Genomic DNA, 15,330 nt, shown 5'->3' with positions numbered 1-15,330 from the left:
GGAATATGGGTTCCCATCAGGAGCGTAGCCTCTTTTTTTTTTTCCTCTTAAGGGAAAGGGAGTGGAGAAGGCAATTGTATGGTGCCTGGGAAATGATGCTGAAGCTGGAATGGCTTTGGGAGCTTTAAAGGAAGAAACTTGCACCTTATTCTTGTTTGTCATTTAAGCAAACTTTCCCACTAGAGTCTAGACATAATTGCAGAGGATATCTGAATTGCAGAGAAGACCCAGTCATGTGGCCTTCATCCTGAGAGCAAGATTAGAGAGAAAAATGCAGACTGAAACGAAGGAGTGGAATTGGTTAGGATCAGGAGTAGAAAAGGGACTTACCTCCTGCCCCCATCCAGGACAGGCACTTTTCAGGTGAATAAGTCCTGCAGATGCCCAGTCCCAGTGCTGTCCAGGGAAAGAGTCCAATTTCTAGCACTGTCCCATCCAAGCAAAGGCACTATTTCTGTCAAACTTTGCTAAGTTTATTCTTGGAAAAACAAAATTAGGCTGAATAGGAGTGTTTATTTCTCTTAAAGCTTGCAGAACATGCATCTAGAGATGTGCATGGGAGCTCACTGTGAGACAATGAACCCAAGGATGGATGGATGAAAGAGACCTGATATCTCCAGAGCAATTCTTTCTCATCCCTCCCTCCCTTCCTGGCTCAGGATGCCAATGTCAACCAGAATTATAGTCTCCATGTGGTTAGCCATAATATGAGAAAGGAATTTCTTAAGTGAATAGGTTGTAAAAACAATAAGATAGGAGAATGTCAAAGTGTTGACTGAAATTACAATCCCAGGATCTCTGTTTCCTCTACATAACATATATCTATAAAATACCAAGATAACAAAAGTCTCATTATTCAGGATAGTGCCTAGTCAAAGTACCTTATTTTATAAACAGAAGAATGCTCCTGGGCCGACTTCTTCTGGTCTTGGAGTGTAGACACAGGAAGGGGCATTTTGAGTTCACTCAGAGAGCAAGGCATGTCTATTATGCCAGAACATTGCAAAGCATTATGGTAGATTAAGCTCAGAGTAGACCACAATGCCTCTCCTGATTGACCAATCTGGGTTTTAAACATTTCTCAGGTCTTGGGGGTTCAAATTAGCTTGGAGAAGGGTCTACACTTAGAAGTAAAGGACTGACCATGCTCTAGATGCCCTCAACAAAATAGATGGAGCACTTCTTGGTCTATTATTGATTGGCATTGGAGGAAATGATCAGATAAGCACAAATTTAAGTCAACCATCTATAAGGTAATGAATGATTTCCTTTTGATCAAAGGTAGCATAGACAAAAAAGTTTTATCATGTGTCTGGAGGTAATTGCTGACTTAAGTAGATTATGTTTTTGACATTTTCACAGCATAGTTCTTTTGATGACAACACCAAAGAATCAGATAGTACATACCTGCATAGTTGTTGTTACTTCATTTTAGCCCAAAGGTTGGTTGTGATTAAAAAAGATTAACTATGGTATCCTAATAAGAGCTACTTATTGAAAACAAAATAAAACAATGAAGGCTGATTCTTAAATCCATTGTAACATGGTTCAATTGTTTGGGTTATTGGGGAAAATATAAATATATTTTATAAAAAGAAGACCAAGAACCTTATGATGGATGAGTTTTGTTTGCAAATGAAGGATTTGGTGCTGCTTTCAGATGTTTAGACTTTGTGGGTGGTTTTTTTTTACATTTTCTTGAGCTTTACTCTTTGTCATCGTCTTAAAGTCAGCTAGTGTTTCTTGTTCACTGACTGGTACAATATAATATAATATATATGATGTGATATAATATATAATTATGTATAATATATAATATGATATAATATAATGACTGACATCGGGTCAGCCCCTATCTACCTGTTCAGTATTATACATACACACACACACATATGCACACACATACACACAAAACACCCTTTTTTATTTGTAAACTGTTTAAAAACAGATACCTTATATAAATTTCCTTTTGAATTATTACAATAAGCTGAGTTGTAACAAATGAAATGTTGATCTTTATAATAAAACAGAATGAAAAAATATTTGCTTGAAGGAAGAAAATTTTTTAAAAAAGGAAGATGAGTATCTGCTGTGAGAGCTTTCTGAGCCCTGTTCAAGGCTGTTCATTCACCTTTAGTGTCCACCTTCACCCAACTTTCACCGGTGGCTCTAAGAAGTTGTAGGTGCACAGTGTCCATTCCCTTCCCAAACCATTTTGGCAGATGGCTAATCCAAGTTGAGGGAAACTGAGAGGCCTTGAGCATTTGGTGAGTTAGAGGGGTGTCTACTCTAAGCATGTGAAGACTTTCCCTGGTGAAATGGGCACATGGGGACAGTTTGTTCCAATAGCAGTGAAAGTGGCAGAAGTAGGTTCAGTAGAAGACTTAGAACTTGATTGGACATTGAAGATGCCAAGGTCATCCACTGCATACCTGGTCATTTCCAGTTGTCTTGACTTTTGTCTTACCACTGGACTTTGAAGCCTTTGGAAAAGAGAATGAGGCTAATGACTTTGTGCAATTCTGCCTCACTTAAATCCAATTTATGTGCAAGTCAAAAATATACCACTCAAATCATTTTATCATTTTTACCTGCTTTAAATTCGTGGGGTAATGGGCAAGTGACAAAGCAGCAGGTGAGGATAAACTGGGAGCTGTAGTCACAACCCTAAACACAGGTGATCCAAGACACAGGATCATCTCCCTGAACTGATGTAGCAATGGTATCTGGTAGCCCCCTGGGTGTCTGAGCAGCCTTTTTGAAGGACCACACTGCTCACCTTCTGGCACGATGAAGAGGCTTGAAAAGGTGTCCTAAAAATTGTCTCTTTCACCTAGCCTAACCCCGGTCTGCTTATTGTGACAGGTGGGGATCCCAATCTGTGGTTAAAACACAAAAAAATGTACAAAAACTTTTGCAAAGATGATTCTACTCACTATTGATCCATGGAATGTGCACATGCCTATGGACAATACAAAATTCAGGAAACCTGAAATATGATCAGCACTTGTTGGGGGAGAACTCAGTGGGCATTGCATCCAAATAGCAGCCCTGAGTGAAATAAGACTGACAAATGAAGATCAGGTTGCTAGAGTCAGAGCTGGATATATGTTTTTGTTTCTGGAGAAACCACAATGGTGGGGAGTGCTGTGAAGCTGTCATAGGTTTCACAATCAAAACTAACCTAGTCAACAAACTTACATGCCTCCTAGAAGGAGTGAATGACAATGGAATTGCCACTTGCAGGAAAGGCCATACCACTATCATCATTGCCTACATTCCCACCATGATGAACCCTGATGAGGTCAAAGAAAAATTTTATGAAGACCTAGAGGCTCTTACCATCAATGTGCCAAAAGAAGACAAACTTGTAGTTCTTGGTGACTTTAATACCAGAGCAGGCACAGGCTATCAGACATGGCAGGTTGTCCTTGGGAGGACTGGAATTGGATACAGCAAAGGCAATGGTCACTAACTACTGAAAATTGTTCGTCTTATGACCTCATCACCAGTACTGTCTTCCAATTACTAAAATGCGATAAAATTTCATGGATGCACCCTCACAAGAAACATTGCCATTTATAGACTATATCATTATAAGGAGAAGAGACAGACAGGATGTGAGAGTGATGAAGGCAATGTGTGGTACAGAGTGCTGGATGGATCACAGACTTATCCTCTCCAAGCTAAGCATTCATATTCAACAAAAGCTGAGGGCCCAAGAAGACTACCAGAAGTCTTAATGTCAACAGATTAGAGTGTTTCTCCCAGCATGAATAGTTTGTTGTTAACTTGGAGGGAAAGTTGAGGTAACACATGGTTGGCAGCAGTGGAGCAGAAAAGGAGTGGCCAGCTTTCAGAGATCTGATGTACAGCATTGCCAAACCGCTTCATTATCTTTGCCAAGAAAATTCCAAGGACAATATTGGTGTGCTGTGCTCAGCTGGTTCACAAAGAATGGAACACAACTGAACAACAACATATAAGGGTATGCTCCTTTAAAACTTGCTGTGACCAGCACAGTCCGGCAGGTCCGGGGCAGTTATGGGGCTCACAGATCGAGGATGAAAAGACAGGCAGGACACAGCAGTCTGAAGCTGAGTTTATTCTAGACATACTGAGCCAACAAATCGGGGAGTCGGGGTGCTTAAATAGTAAAAAACCATAAGGATAGCGATTGAAGCATGAAAGAGAACAGATCATGATAAGTAGAAAGGGAGGCCTCAAGGCCTCTTTATTGGAATGTTATCCTGTATAGCAGGGGCCCTGATTCCTGAAACTTCAACACCCGAATTTAAGGATGTACACCTGAGAACAATATATCACTTAACTTCTCAAGTCAGCTACTCTCCCTTGGAGGAGGGGAACTCTTGATAAGGGGCTCTTTCAAACCCCTCAAGGTTCTCTACATCTCCCCCTTTTTGTTTCGCAATGACTCTTTCCTAATCATCCAAATGTTGAATGCCAGGAACAAGGACAACAGGGTAGGAGTACAGATACAAATACAAAATACTCCTACAAGGCCTATGACCAACATCCTGAGGTCTTGTGCAAGGCCACTAAAAAACCCCTGTGCTCTATTTATCATGTCTGCAATCTGTTGTGCAGCCTCGGGTGACTTCTGGCATCATCAATAATCTGAACAATTTTTCTCCAAATCATCCATATCCATAGTTACATTATTAACATTCCATAATCCTCTTAAGTGATTGGCAATTTTGATAAAATTATAACAGGTATCACTATAATTCACATTTAACAAACAAAAATGGGTAAACCTATAATCACATTTCAATCTACTATATAAAGTGAGTATCTCAACTTGTTCATTCATTTCTGTTACATACTGTCACAGTTCATCAACGGCTTGATAAAAATCCTTATTAATTTTTTCTTGTACTTGAAATGCCCTTGTAATATTTATGGATAATTGATCTAAATATTTGGCTTTTTAAATTTCTGTTTGTATACTTATAATACCTTCTGTTAAAGCTACACTACTAGCAATAATGGCTACTAAAGCAATAATTCCAAAAAAATACAGGAAATACACCTTTTTTTACGAGAAAGCAATTTTCTGTGAAGCAAATCGATAGTCTGATCTCCTGGAGCTTGATACCATTGAGTCTCCTCCACCAGAAGGAGAGCGAATGGACTCCGTCTAATAACAACACATTTTGGCTTCCTACGTTTTCATTTATGCACGCATTCACAGAGCAATTCAAACAAGTGACATTGAAAGTGTTGTCCCCTCGTACTGTCACAGTCCCATTACCCCACAGAAATGCATACTCTCCTCCCAAGCAAGCAACAAGCGTTGTATTATATGCTAATGTTCTAGGTCCTGCTTTATAATTGGCATTGACCGGACCTAGAGCTGTTGCTATTTTCCACAACTGCTTATTTTGCCATCCCTTAGGCCCTATCCAATTAGGCTTGGGGTATCCCCCATTAGAACATGCCTTCTGTATACCCATGTGAGTACATGCAAAGTCATTATGCCAAGATACATAAGTTGCATTCCAGTATTGTATACATTGGGGTGTATTACCCCTACAGTCCAACAATGGTGGATCAGTGATGCCCTCAGGCCAAAATTCTGTCTGTGCAAGACATCTGAAACGCTCCTTGGGTCGTGTTACATGCACCCCCTTGGAGTCCTAGGAAGGTGGTGGTCAAGTTCCAGAACTGTTGGGGTCAATCATTGGTGTTGCTACTGCCGAATCGCTTGAGAGATAGTTGACTGCCAATTTCATTAAAATGAAAGTAAGCATCCATAACATACCTATAAGTAATGTTCTGCAGGTAAAAACAGTCTGTGCTGTTACTCCTCTGGCTGCTGAAGCAAACTGGAGGAGTCTCTAGAAGACCACTAAAATTGAAGGAGATGGACTTATTTAGGACCGGGAAGCCCCCTTCATCAGAGGCTACAAACTCCTGATTAAGATAAAAGGAACCGTTACCCTTACCATGTGGTATGACCTCTGGTATAAATTGATCCATGCCCACCACCTCCACCCAGGGGGGATTAAAAAAACAAGGACCAAAAAGGAGTAAGAATAAAATAACTAGAAGTGAGGTGGGTGTGAGAATACTGTCAGACTTTCTCACAGTCTCTTGACATACTTGGTAACTATCTGGGGATAAGAGGGGCTTAGATGATTCCCATTTGTCCCCACTGTCCTTATCTGCTTTCTATATTTTTTGATCAAGCAGATCTCTGGAACTGATCATTCAGACTGCTTCAGTTTCCTTTATATTTCTACCATAGACAAGATAGTGCATAAGTTATTACTGTTCACTAGCATAGCTCTATTGTCTTAAACAAAAGAGATTTCTAAGTTGAATCTCACGACTGAATAGATGTTCATCATTGTTTCACCGGCTTGTTTATCTTTTTCTGATTATATTCACTCTGGAAGAAAACACTTTAGAAATTAAGTTGTTAATAAGTTCACACATTAATTTTAGCTTCGGCTTATTAAAACAGCAAGATCTTTTCTGCTTTATAGATCATTACATATTAAGTAGCAATACATTATCTTGAAAATAAAAATTTTAGTAGACTTTAGCCTTATTTTGAAAAACATTTCTTCTAAAGATATTTCTTGTTCTTTTTTTTTAAACAGATGGCATTTTATCATGAAGTTAAGAGAGTTACTAAACTTTTATAAAGAAAATTAGGTGAAACCTTTTAAAATGATAGTTGTCTTTTCACTTTGAAACAAAATAAACCTTTTAAAATTCAAATTTGTTAAAACTTAGTTGGTATAGAAATGTCCTTAAGTAATATGAATTCCCAAAGTATTATAACAAACCAAATTCTTAGGTATTACAGAATTCCAAGATATCACAAAATGCTTTAGTAAAAGTGCATAATAGAATCTCACATTGGTAACAGTAAGAGACTGATGACAGGAAAAAACATTACTGCTTTTAAAATCCTTTAAACAATAAGGACATCTTAAGGTGAATCTTAAGTCATTTACATAAATTTCTGAACATGTTCCAATTTCAGATAAAAATAATATTAAGTTTTCCAGTAAGATTACACAAAAGGGCTCACCTGTTGTACTGACTACTTGTAAATGATCTTAGAAGTCTGCTATAGAAGGAAAAAGTAGGGACATGTGATATAGCAAATACGACAGGATAAAACATCTTTGACTCTGAATTCAGATAGGAGTGAAATTTTCCAATCATGCAGTATCTGTATTATAGCCAGATTCAGGAATAGTCAGGTGGAAAACATTCCTTTATAAAAGGACACAGTGGGGAAACTGACCAGGAGGATCCCATCCTAGATTGAGTCTAGAATTGTCCCTTCGGTGTTTCCTCTCCAGATACAACTTTCACCTGATAACAGTACAGGATGCAGGATCACAGTCCCTCTGAGTAACTTGTGGCATATTTTCTCAGATACTGATTTAATGCAGACAACTATATCCAAATTCAAACTTAAAAATATTTATGGTCCCAAATGCTTTTACCTTGAACATCAAATTTCACTAATCACAACTTAAAGCCAAATACAGTTATTTGTATTCCCATGGAGTTGCAATAAACAATGAAGATTAACAGGACTCACATACATAAGAGATTCCATTTAAGATCCTTCCTTCTCAAATTTAAAACTTGTCCTGATATAAAATCCAATTGTTAAAAATCTTTTCTATCTATTACAACTTTTGAGCAAGTCACATTCATCGTTTATGAATTACATAAGCCAAACAAATTTCTTTCTTAGGACTGATGACCTTGTCCACATGAAAGGGGCCTTGGTGGTTTTACAAAATAAAAGGAATTGGCATGGATCTCATGCCTGCCAATCCCCAAACATACATGAGGACTGTTCTGAATGGGCAGAACCAGTCTACATAAAATTTTTACTCCATTCATTTCTTTCCACACATAGTAATCAATTAACAATTTTAGGTTTTGCATTAAAACAGCAACTTCAAAAACTTAGTTAACAATCTTACAACTTTTATAAATAATAACCAAATTATTTTAGCTGTAACTTGTTTAACACGCAAAGGTGAAAATGCCTGGTTTTCTAAATGGCAATTACAAAACATTATAAGATAAGGTTAGTAGGACTGATAAAATTTTAAATAACATAACTGGCTTTACACAATTTTTTAGTTTCATCTTTTAGTTTCAACAAAATTCAGATTACAAATTGCTTTCTCTAACACCATTTCTGGATTATAGACTAAAATAAAAATCTTAATGGTTCTAATTTTTACTCAAGAAAATTTCACATCTGTGTCCACTCCTTAAAAATGTTTTTGAAAGAAAAAGTTGTGAAACTGCAAGTGGAAGTGAGGGAGACTCTGGAACAAAGTCCAGGGGCTCCTAGTCCCCTCCTTTCCACTTGGAAGTTCAAAGCTTTATCTCTGAGGTATCTTTTTTCATTTTCAGATTTATGCATTTTCTCAATTTGCCTTAGTGCCAAATAATACAACAAATTCTGACCTGTCTTAAACATTCAATTAGGAGTGACATGTTTCACTTAAGATATGACCAGAATAACTACCTTTTGGTTGTATCCCATATACAAAAACTTTTCTCTTTTAGGTGAGGCATGAGATAATTAAAATGCTAGTCAATCAGCCTCGCTAATATGAGGGGAAAAATTTCCCCAATTTCTTCTTGTCTTTCTCTCCACCTTCACAACCTGGCCAGGGTTAGAAGGTAGAAAGAGAGAGAGAATTTTACCAACAACTTTCCAATAAGTTCCAAAACTTTTATGCTTTCCTTAAACTTCATACCCATGTTGTTCTCCTAGTGGGCTTTGATTAAAGCCCCGTTAAAACTGCACATATTATTTCCTTGCATTTCTTATTTAAAACTGCATTTAGCAGTCATATAAACTAAATAATATAAGATTAGTTTCTCTCTTTCTCTCTCCCATTCTCCTCCCTGATGCTGCAGCCATCAGAGAGAAGGGAGGAGGGGGAGGGAAAGAGATAACATTCTAAATTCCAGCTACAATGGAGCCGGGTGTAATGACTCACAAACACACACACACAGAACATGTAAAGAGAGAACACATATACAGACAATAAAAAAAAGAATCCAAAAACTGAGAAAAAATTGTCGGAAATTCTCTGCACAAATTATAACTTTGGCTTACTTTCTATCACTGTGTTCCAAACATCTTTCATACAATTCAGATTTCCAACTAAGTAATCTGGTCCTTCAAGAGTGGTTTAGCTATATTGCACCAGTCAGTGGGGTATAGGGCTGTCTGAGAAATGCTGTCTAGAAGATACTGAATGTAAAGACTATCTGGTCCATAATTGAGTAATTTCTTTGAGAATTTAAAATCCAGAGGGGTATGTTCTCTTACAGCCACTCTTGGGTTATACGGATGTGGGGTTTCTATTAATACCAATGTTAGCCTTATTTCCAAAAGTATTCCTACTCCTCCTTCTGTGGCTTGCTGAAGGACTTTTTGTACAATCCCTTCAGGGTCCTGGATTTTTTCACAAATTTGTGATCTAGACTTGTAGAATGGAGGAGCAGTGGGAGGAGGAGACTCTATTTTAAATTTTTGTGTGACACACCCCATTGGGTGTTCCTTCTCTTTTGTACTAGAGGCTGCATCTACCTTTATTGTTTTTGAGGCTAACAGTACTTGTTTGGGTTTCTGAAGATATATTTTAAGTACATTCCAAATTGAAAATATTGTAACAGGAGAAGCACTTGGTCTGACCTCTCTATAATACTCACTCATTAGATTGCCTATTGTTTCCCACTTTTTAAGATTTTTAAGATTCCCACTTCCTCCAGCTCCTTCATGCCTTTCACCACATGAATTACTTCATGACCCTATGATTACTTCACCTGTCTCTTTTAAACTCCTGGGCTCTAGCCTATTGCTAAAGTAAAACTAATTTCGCCGAGCTCAAAACAAAAGTGACCATGCTGAAGAAGCAGCCCCTTCCCCTCACTTTTTTCCTGCTTGCTATTTTCCCCTTTGGCTCCGGGGGTCCTCCTCTGTTCTTGTGAAGCAAACCAGATTCTCCTGTCTAGAATGGGCAGGGCCCCTCATGAGGCACCAGGTGCTGTGGCCAGCGCAGTCCAGCAGGTCTGGGGTGGTTACGGGGCTCACAGAGTGAGGATGAAAAGACAGGCAGGACACAACAGCCTGACTGGACATACTGAGCCAATAAATCAGGGGATCGGGATGCTTAAATAGTAAAAAAACCCATAAGGGTAGCGATTGAGGCATGACAGAACAGATCATGATAAGCAGAAAGGGAGGCCTCAAGGCCTCTTCATTGGAATGTTATCTGGTATAGCAGGGGCCCTGATTCCTGGAACTTCAGCACCTGAAGGATGTGCACCTGAGAACTATATATCACTTAACTTCTCAAGTCAGCTACTCTCCCTTGGAGGAGGGGAACTCTTGATAAGGGGCTCTTTCAAACCCCTCAAGGCTCTCTACAAAAACTTTCACAAACGTGGAGGTCATTGAAAGAACAGAGGCAATAAGACTTAAGGATAAGTCTCTTCCAGCCTTTAAGTCTGTTTGATTTTGTTTTCCGTGCTCAAAAAGTACCATCACTATGTTTGGTCAAGGTACAGTGTGTCCCACTGTGGTTAATCGGATCAATATCAGCCTGGAAGGCTCTACTGAAGGTCAGGTACAAGTAGCCTGGCAAAGATGCAAGAGTGGTTTGCCATTTCCTTCTCCAGTGGATTAAGGCAAACAGAGGTTAAGTGACCTGTTAAGTGTCACGCAGATAGCAAGTGTCTGAGGCTGAATTTGAACTCAGGCTTTCCTGATTGCAGGCCCAGCCCTGTATCACTGAGCTGTCTAGCTTCTTCATATCATACCCTGATATACATATGAGTAAACTGAGATGCAAAGAAGTGGTGACTAACCTAAGGCCACACAGGTACTCAGTATCAGAGGTGGGATTATAACCAGAGTTCTTTGAATCCAGAAGGCTAGGTTTCTCTTCCCTTTCCTCTTAAGTAAATTAAGCTAGATCATTTCCTAAAGGTCCTTGAATGATTCAGGAGGCCAAGGTTCCAACTGCACAGTTATTTGTCTTCGTGGCGGTTTCAGGTCATATTGACATGGCTCCTTGTTTGCTAATGTCAGAGAAAAGCTGACTGACAGGTTAAGCAATGTTCTTAGAAACCTCTTGTGTCAACATCATTTGACTTCTCATCCTGATGCAACTAGCCAATCTGAATGTTAAATGTCTTTTTTGTACTATGGCAAAGGAGAAACTGCCTTTTGTTACCTGTTGAACCACCTATGAGTTAGACTTAAAATGCAAAGGGATTTCCTCGGTCAGGTCCAGTTTGACACACTGCTGTACCTCATTGCCTCCCTAGGGAAGGTATTGCCAGTGATGAAGTTGTGATGGGCCTCCTGATGTTACTGGTTCACCCTCTGCAGTATGTGTCTTAAGATCTCTAGCAATTCATAAATCAGATTAGTAATTGATAGTATTAGAAATTTCTCCAAGAAACTGAAGGTAGTAAAATAATGGGAAGGTAGTTTGTGTATGTTGGATCGAGCAGTTCTATGTGGATGAGGAGGGGAGCATGTCTCATATTCCTTTTCTGAATCTAAGCTATGTGGAAGCTTTATAAGGGAGAATTAGATGTTGGAGTGTTAGAGGGTAGGGTGGACTACAAGTTTGACATGAGGCAACAGCGTCATGGTGAAATGAAGAAAACAGAAGAGACGTAGTGTTCAGAAGTCCAGGGAAGCAATGGTCCCACTATATTTGGCTCTGGCCTCCATTTTAGGAAGGACAATGTGAACCGGACAGTGTCCAGAGGAGGATAACCAGGATGATAAAGAGCCTGTACTTTGTGCCATATGAAGATTGTTTCAAGGAACTAGGGGTGAAAAAGAAAACGTGAGAGGTTGGGGAGGAGAATGAGCCATTTTAAAATATTTGAAGGGCTACTATGTAGAAGAACTAGCTTGGCCCCATAAAAAGAAAAGTAGGAGAAATGGGTAGAAGCTGCAAAGAGTTATTTAAGTTTGGATATAAAGGCAGGTAAAATGGAAAAGTGTTGGGGGTGTAAGCTCAGTTTCATGTGGACAGTCTCAGGCAGGTAAAGGTGAGGACTTCTAAACCTTAGAGTTCTCATAAGGCCCCCCAGGGAACAGCTGGGAATTGAGGCGTGAGACACGGGCTATCTCGTGCATTTCCGCCTCTTTTCCGTGGGAAACTTGCTGGGGAGAGCATCCCACCCTTGAGATTAACCCATGGTCTGAGCACACCTGTTGTTGACTAGCTAAAGGCTGAGAGCAGGCACGGTATTCAGGAGCAAACTGTGCGGCGGGAGAGCTTAAGTAGGGTCAGGAAAGCCTGAAGGTGCTCTTCGAGCTGAGGGGCCCTTAGAGGGCAGAAGGTCCCTCCCCTCTCCCACTCCCATTCTCTTGCTGTACGATCTTTGCCTTCTTGGGAGGAGGAGGATTCCTCTCTCCTGAGGAAGAATTCACCCTGCACATGTAACTAAGATCCTGAATAAAGCCTAACCCTTGTTCGACTCTGGAAAGTCTCTTTTTTATCCGGTTTGGCCACCGAAGACCTGCGACAGGTGAAAGGTAAGACTCGGGTAGCCCTTTGGCCTCAAGGCCGAACAGAAAAGGATTTGTAACTCATCTACTATAAAATGTAGTCATTGGGATCTCTAAGGCAAGCCCTCTATTCATGATCAATTAATCAATTAATCAACTGACTAGTATTTATTAAATACCTATTATATGTACAAGGCTCTGTGCTAAGCTATTGGGAGACACATATAACAATGATAATAGCTCACATTTACTGGGCAGCTTGTTGGCACTACAGTGGATAGAGTGCCAGACATGGAATCAGGAAGACTCACTCATCTTCCTGAGTTAAAATCTGTCCTCAGAAACTTACTTGCTATGTGATCCTGGGCAAGTTAATCCTGATTGCCTCAGTTTCCTCATCTGTCAGATGAGCTGGAGAAGGAAATGACAAACCACTCCAGTATCTTTCCCAAGAAAACTCTGTCATGAGGAAAATTCAGCAAAGGTAAACTAAGGCAAGTTTCTCTGAGCAAAATAACATTTTATAAGTAGGGCAGGAACCTACCAACAGAATGGGTCTTTGACTGCTTCAGTTTCTAGGTCAAAGACCCAGAGATGAAGACTTATTTTTATAAAGTTAGAATAAAGAATAGAACGGAGTAGATGACATCATGGGGTTGAGAGCAACATATAGAAAATCATTTTATCAACTGTATTATTTTGCACAAATCACATTTAAAACCCAATGTAGTTATCAGTATAGAATAATTACATTCGATCAAAGACAATAAAAGCAAGTACACAGTGTTTACCATTATATCATTTTTGATCTCCCCATCAAACCTAGGAAAGAGGTGGCATTTTTTTCTCTGTAGAGATTAATAAACTAAGGGAAACCGAGAAGTTACTTGCTTAAAATTACAGCTACCAACTTTACAGAAAACAGGGTTTTAAAATTCATATGTTTCAGAGCTATGATCTTTCAACATTTTGCCTTAGTGCCAAACAGCAGGATAATTTTAGGTTTAAGACAAAACTTTACCCCCCAAAATATAGATTTACAATCACAAAATCAAAATCCTAATTTTCACAAGGGTCATATACCACCAGTACTTCATATCTCAGGTACTCTACTGCCAAAGAGTTAAAGCTGCATTCTTATATTCTCATTTACCTCTGCAGGGTCCAAGAGAACTGTGTATTCTTTATACAATAATGAAGGTACACTTTTCTAATGTTTTTCATTTTCTAAGTTGAAGAAAGTAAAATAATGAGAAGGTAGTTTGTGCAATTTAGATTATGCAATTCTGTGGGTGAGGAGGTGACCATGTATCATATGCCTTATCTGGATCCAAGCCATATGGAAACTTTAGAAGGAGGAGTTAGACGTTGGGGTGGACTACAAGTTTGATGTGAGGCAACAATGTGACGGTAAAATGAAGAAAGCAAATATGTTAAGAGAGAAATAGAAATTCATAAGTCCAGGGAAACAATAGCCCCACTGTACTCAGCTCTGGCCACTGTATTTTAGGAAGGGCATTCTGAACAGGAGAGTGTTGGGGGATGAGAAAGAATTTCCAGTTCTGCCATATAAAGGTTATTTGAAGGAACTAGGGAACAAGGACAGAAGTTATAGTCCCCATATCATAAAGAACAACACAAAGTTTCTCATTATCCTTCATATTTCAATGAAGCCAAAAGCCCCTCTCAAATCTTTCTTTTCTTTTTTTTTTTTTTCATTATTAAATTTATTTATTTAACTTTTAACATTCATTTTCACAAAATTTTGGGTTACAAATTTTCTCCCCTTTTATCCCCTCCCCCCCCCAAACACCAAGCATTCTAATTGCCCCTATGATCAATCTGCTCTCTCTTCTATCATCCCTCTCTGCCCTTGTCTCCATCTTCTCTTTTGTCCTGTAGGGGCAGATAGCTTTCTATACCCCTTTACCTGTTTTTCTTATTTCCTAGTGGCAAGAACATTACTCGACAGTTGATCCTAGCACTTTGAGTTCCAACTTCTCTTCCTCCCTCCCTCCCCACCCCTTCCCTTTGGAAGGCAAGCAATTCAATATAGGCCATATCTGTGTAGTTTTGCAAATGACTTCCATAATAGTTGTGTTGTATAGGACTAACTATATTTCCCTCCATCCTATCCTGTCCCCCATTACTTCTATTCTCTTTTGATCCTATCCCTCCCCATGAGTGTCGACCTCGAATTGCACTCTCCTCCTCATGCCCTCCCTTCTATCATCCCCCCCACCCTGCTTGTCCCCTTATCCCCCACTTTCCTGTATTGTAAGATAGGTTTTCCTACCAAAATGAGTGTGCACTTTATTCTTTTCTTTAGTGGAATGTGATGAGAGTAGACTTCATGTTTTTCTCTCACCTCCCCTCTTTATCCCTCCACTAATGAGTCTTTTGATTGCCTCTTTTATGAGAGATAATTTGCCCCATTCAATTTCTCCCTTTCTCTTCCCAATATATTTCTCTCTCACTGCTTGATTTCATTTTGTTTTAAAGATATGATCCCATCCTATTCAATTCACTCTGTGCACTCTGTCTCTATGTATGTGAGCGTGTGTGCATGTGTAATCCCACCCAGTACCCAGATACTGAAATGTTTCAAGAGTTACAAATATTGTCTTTCCATGTAGGAATGTAAACAGTTCAGCTTTAGTAAGTCCCTTATGACTTCACTTTGCTGTTCACCTTTTCATGGTTCTCTTCATTCTTGTGTTTGAAAGTCAAATTTTCTTTTCAGCTCTGGTCTTTTCATCAAGAATACT

The sequence above is a fragment of the Notamacropus eugenii genome, chromosome 1, assembly GCF_028372415.1.
Source record: "Notamacropus eugenii isolate mMacEug1 chromosome 1, mMacEug1.pri_v2, whole genome shotgun sequence".
NCBI classification, from domain to species: Eukaryota; Metazoa; Chordata; class Mammalia; order Diprotodontia; family Macropodidae; genus Notamacropus; species Notamacropus eugenii.
This window is presented reverse-complemented; position numbering follows the sequence as displayed.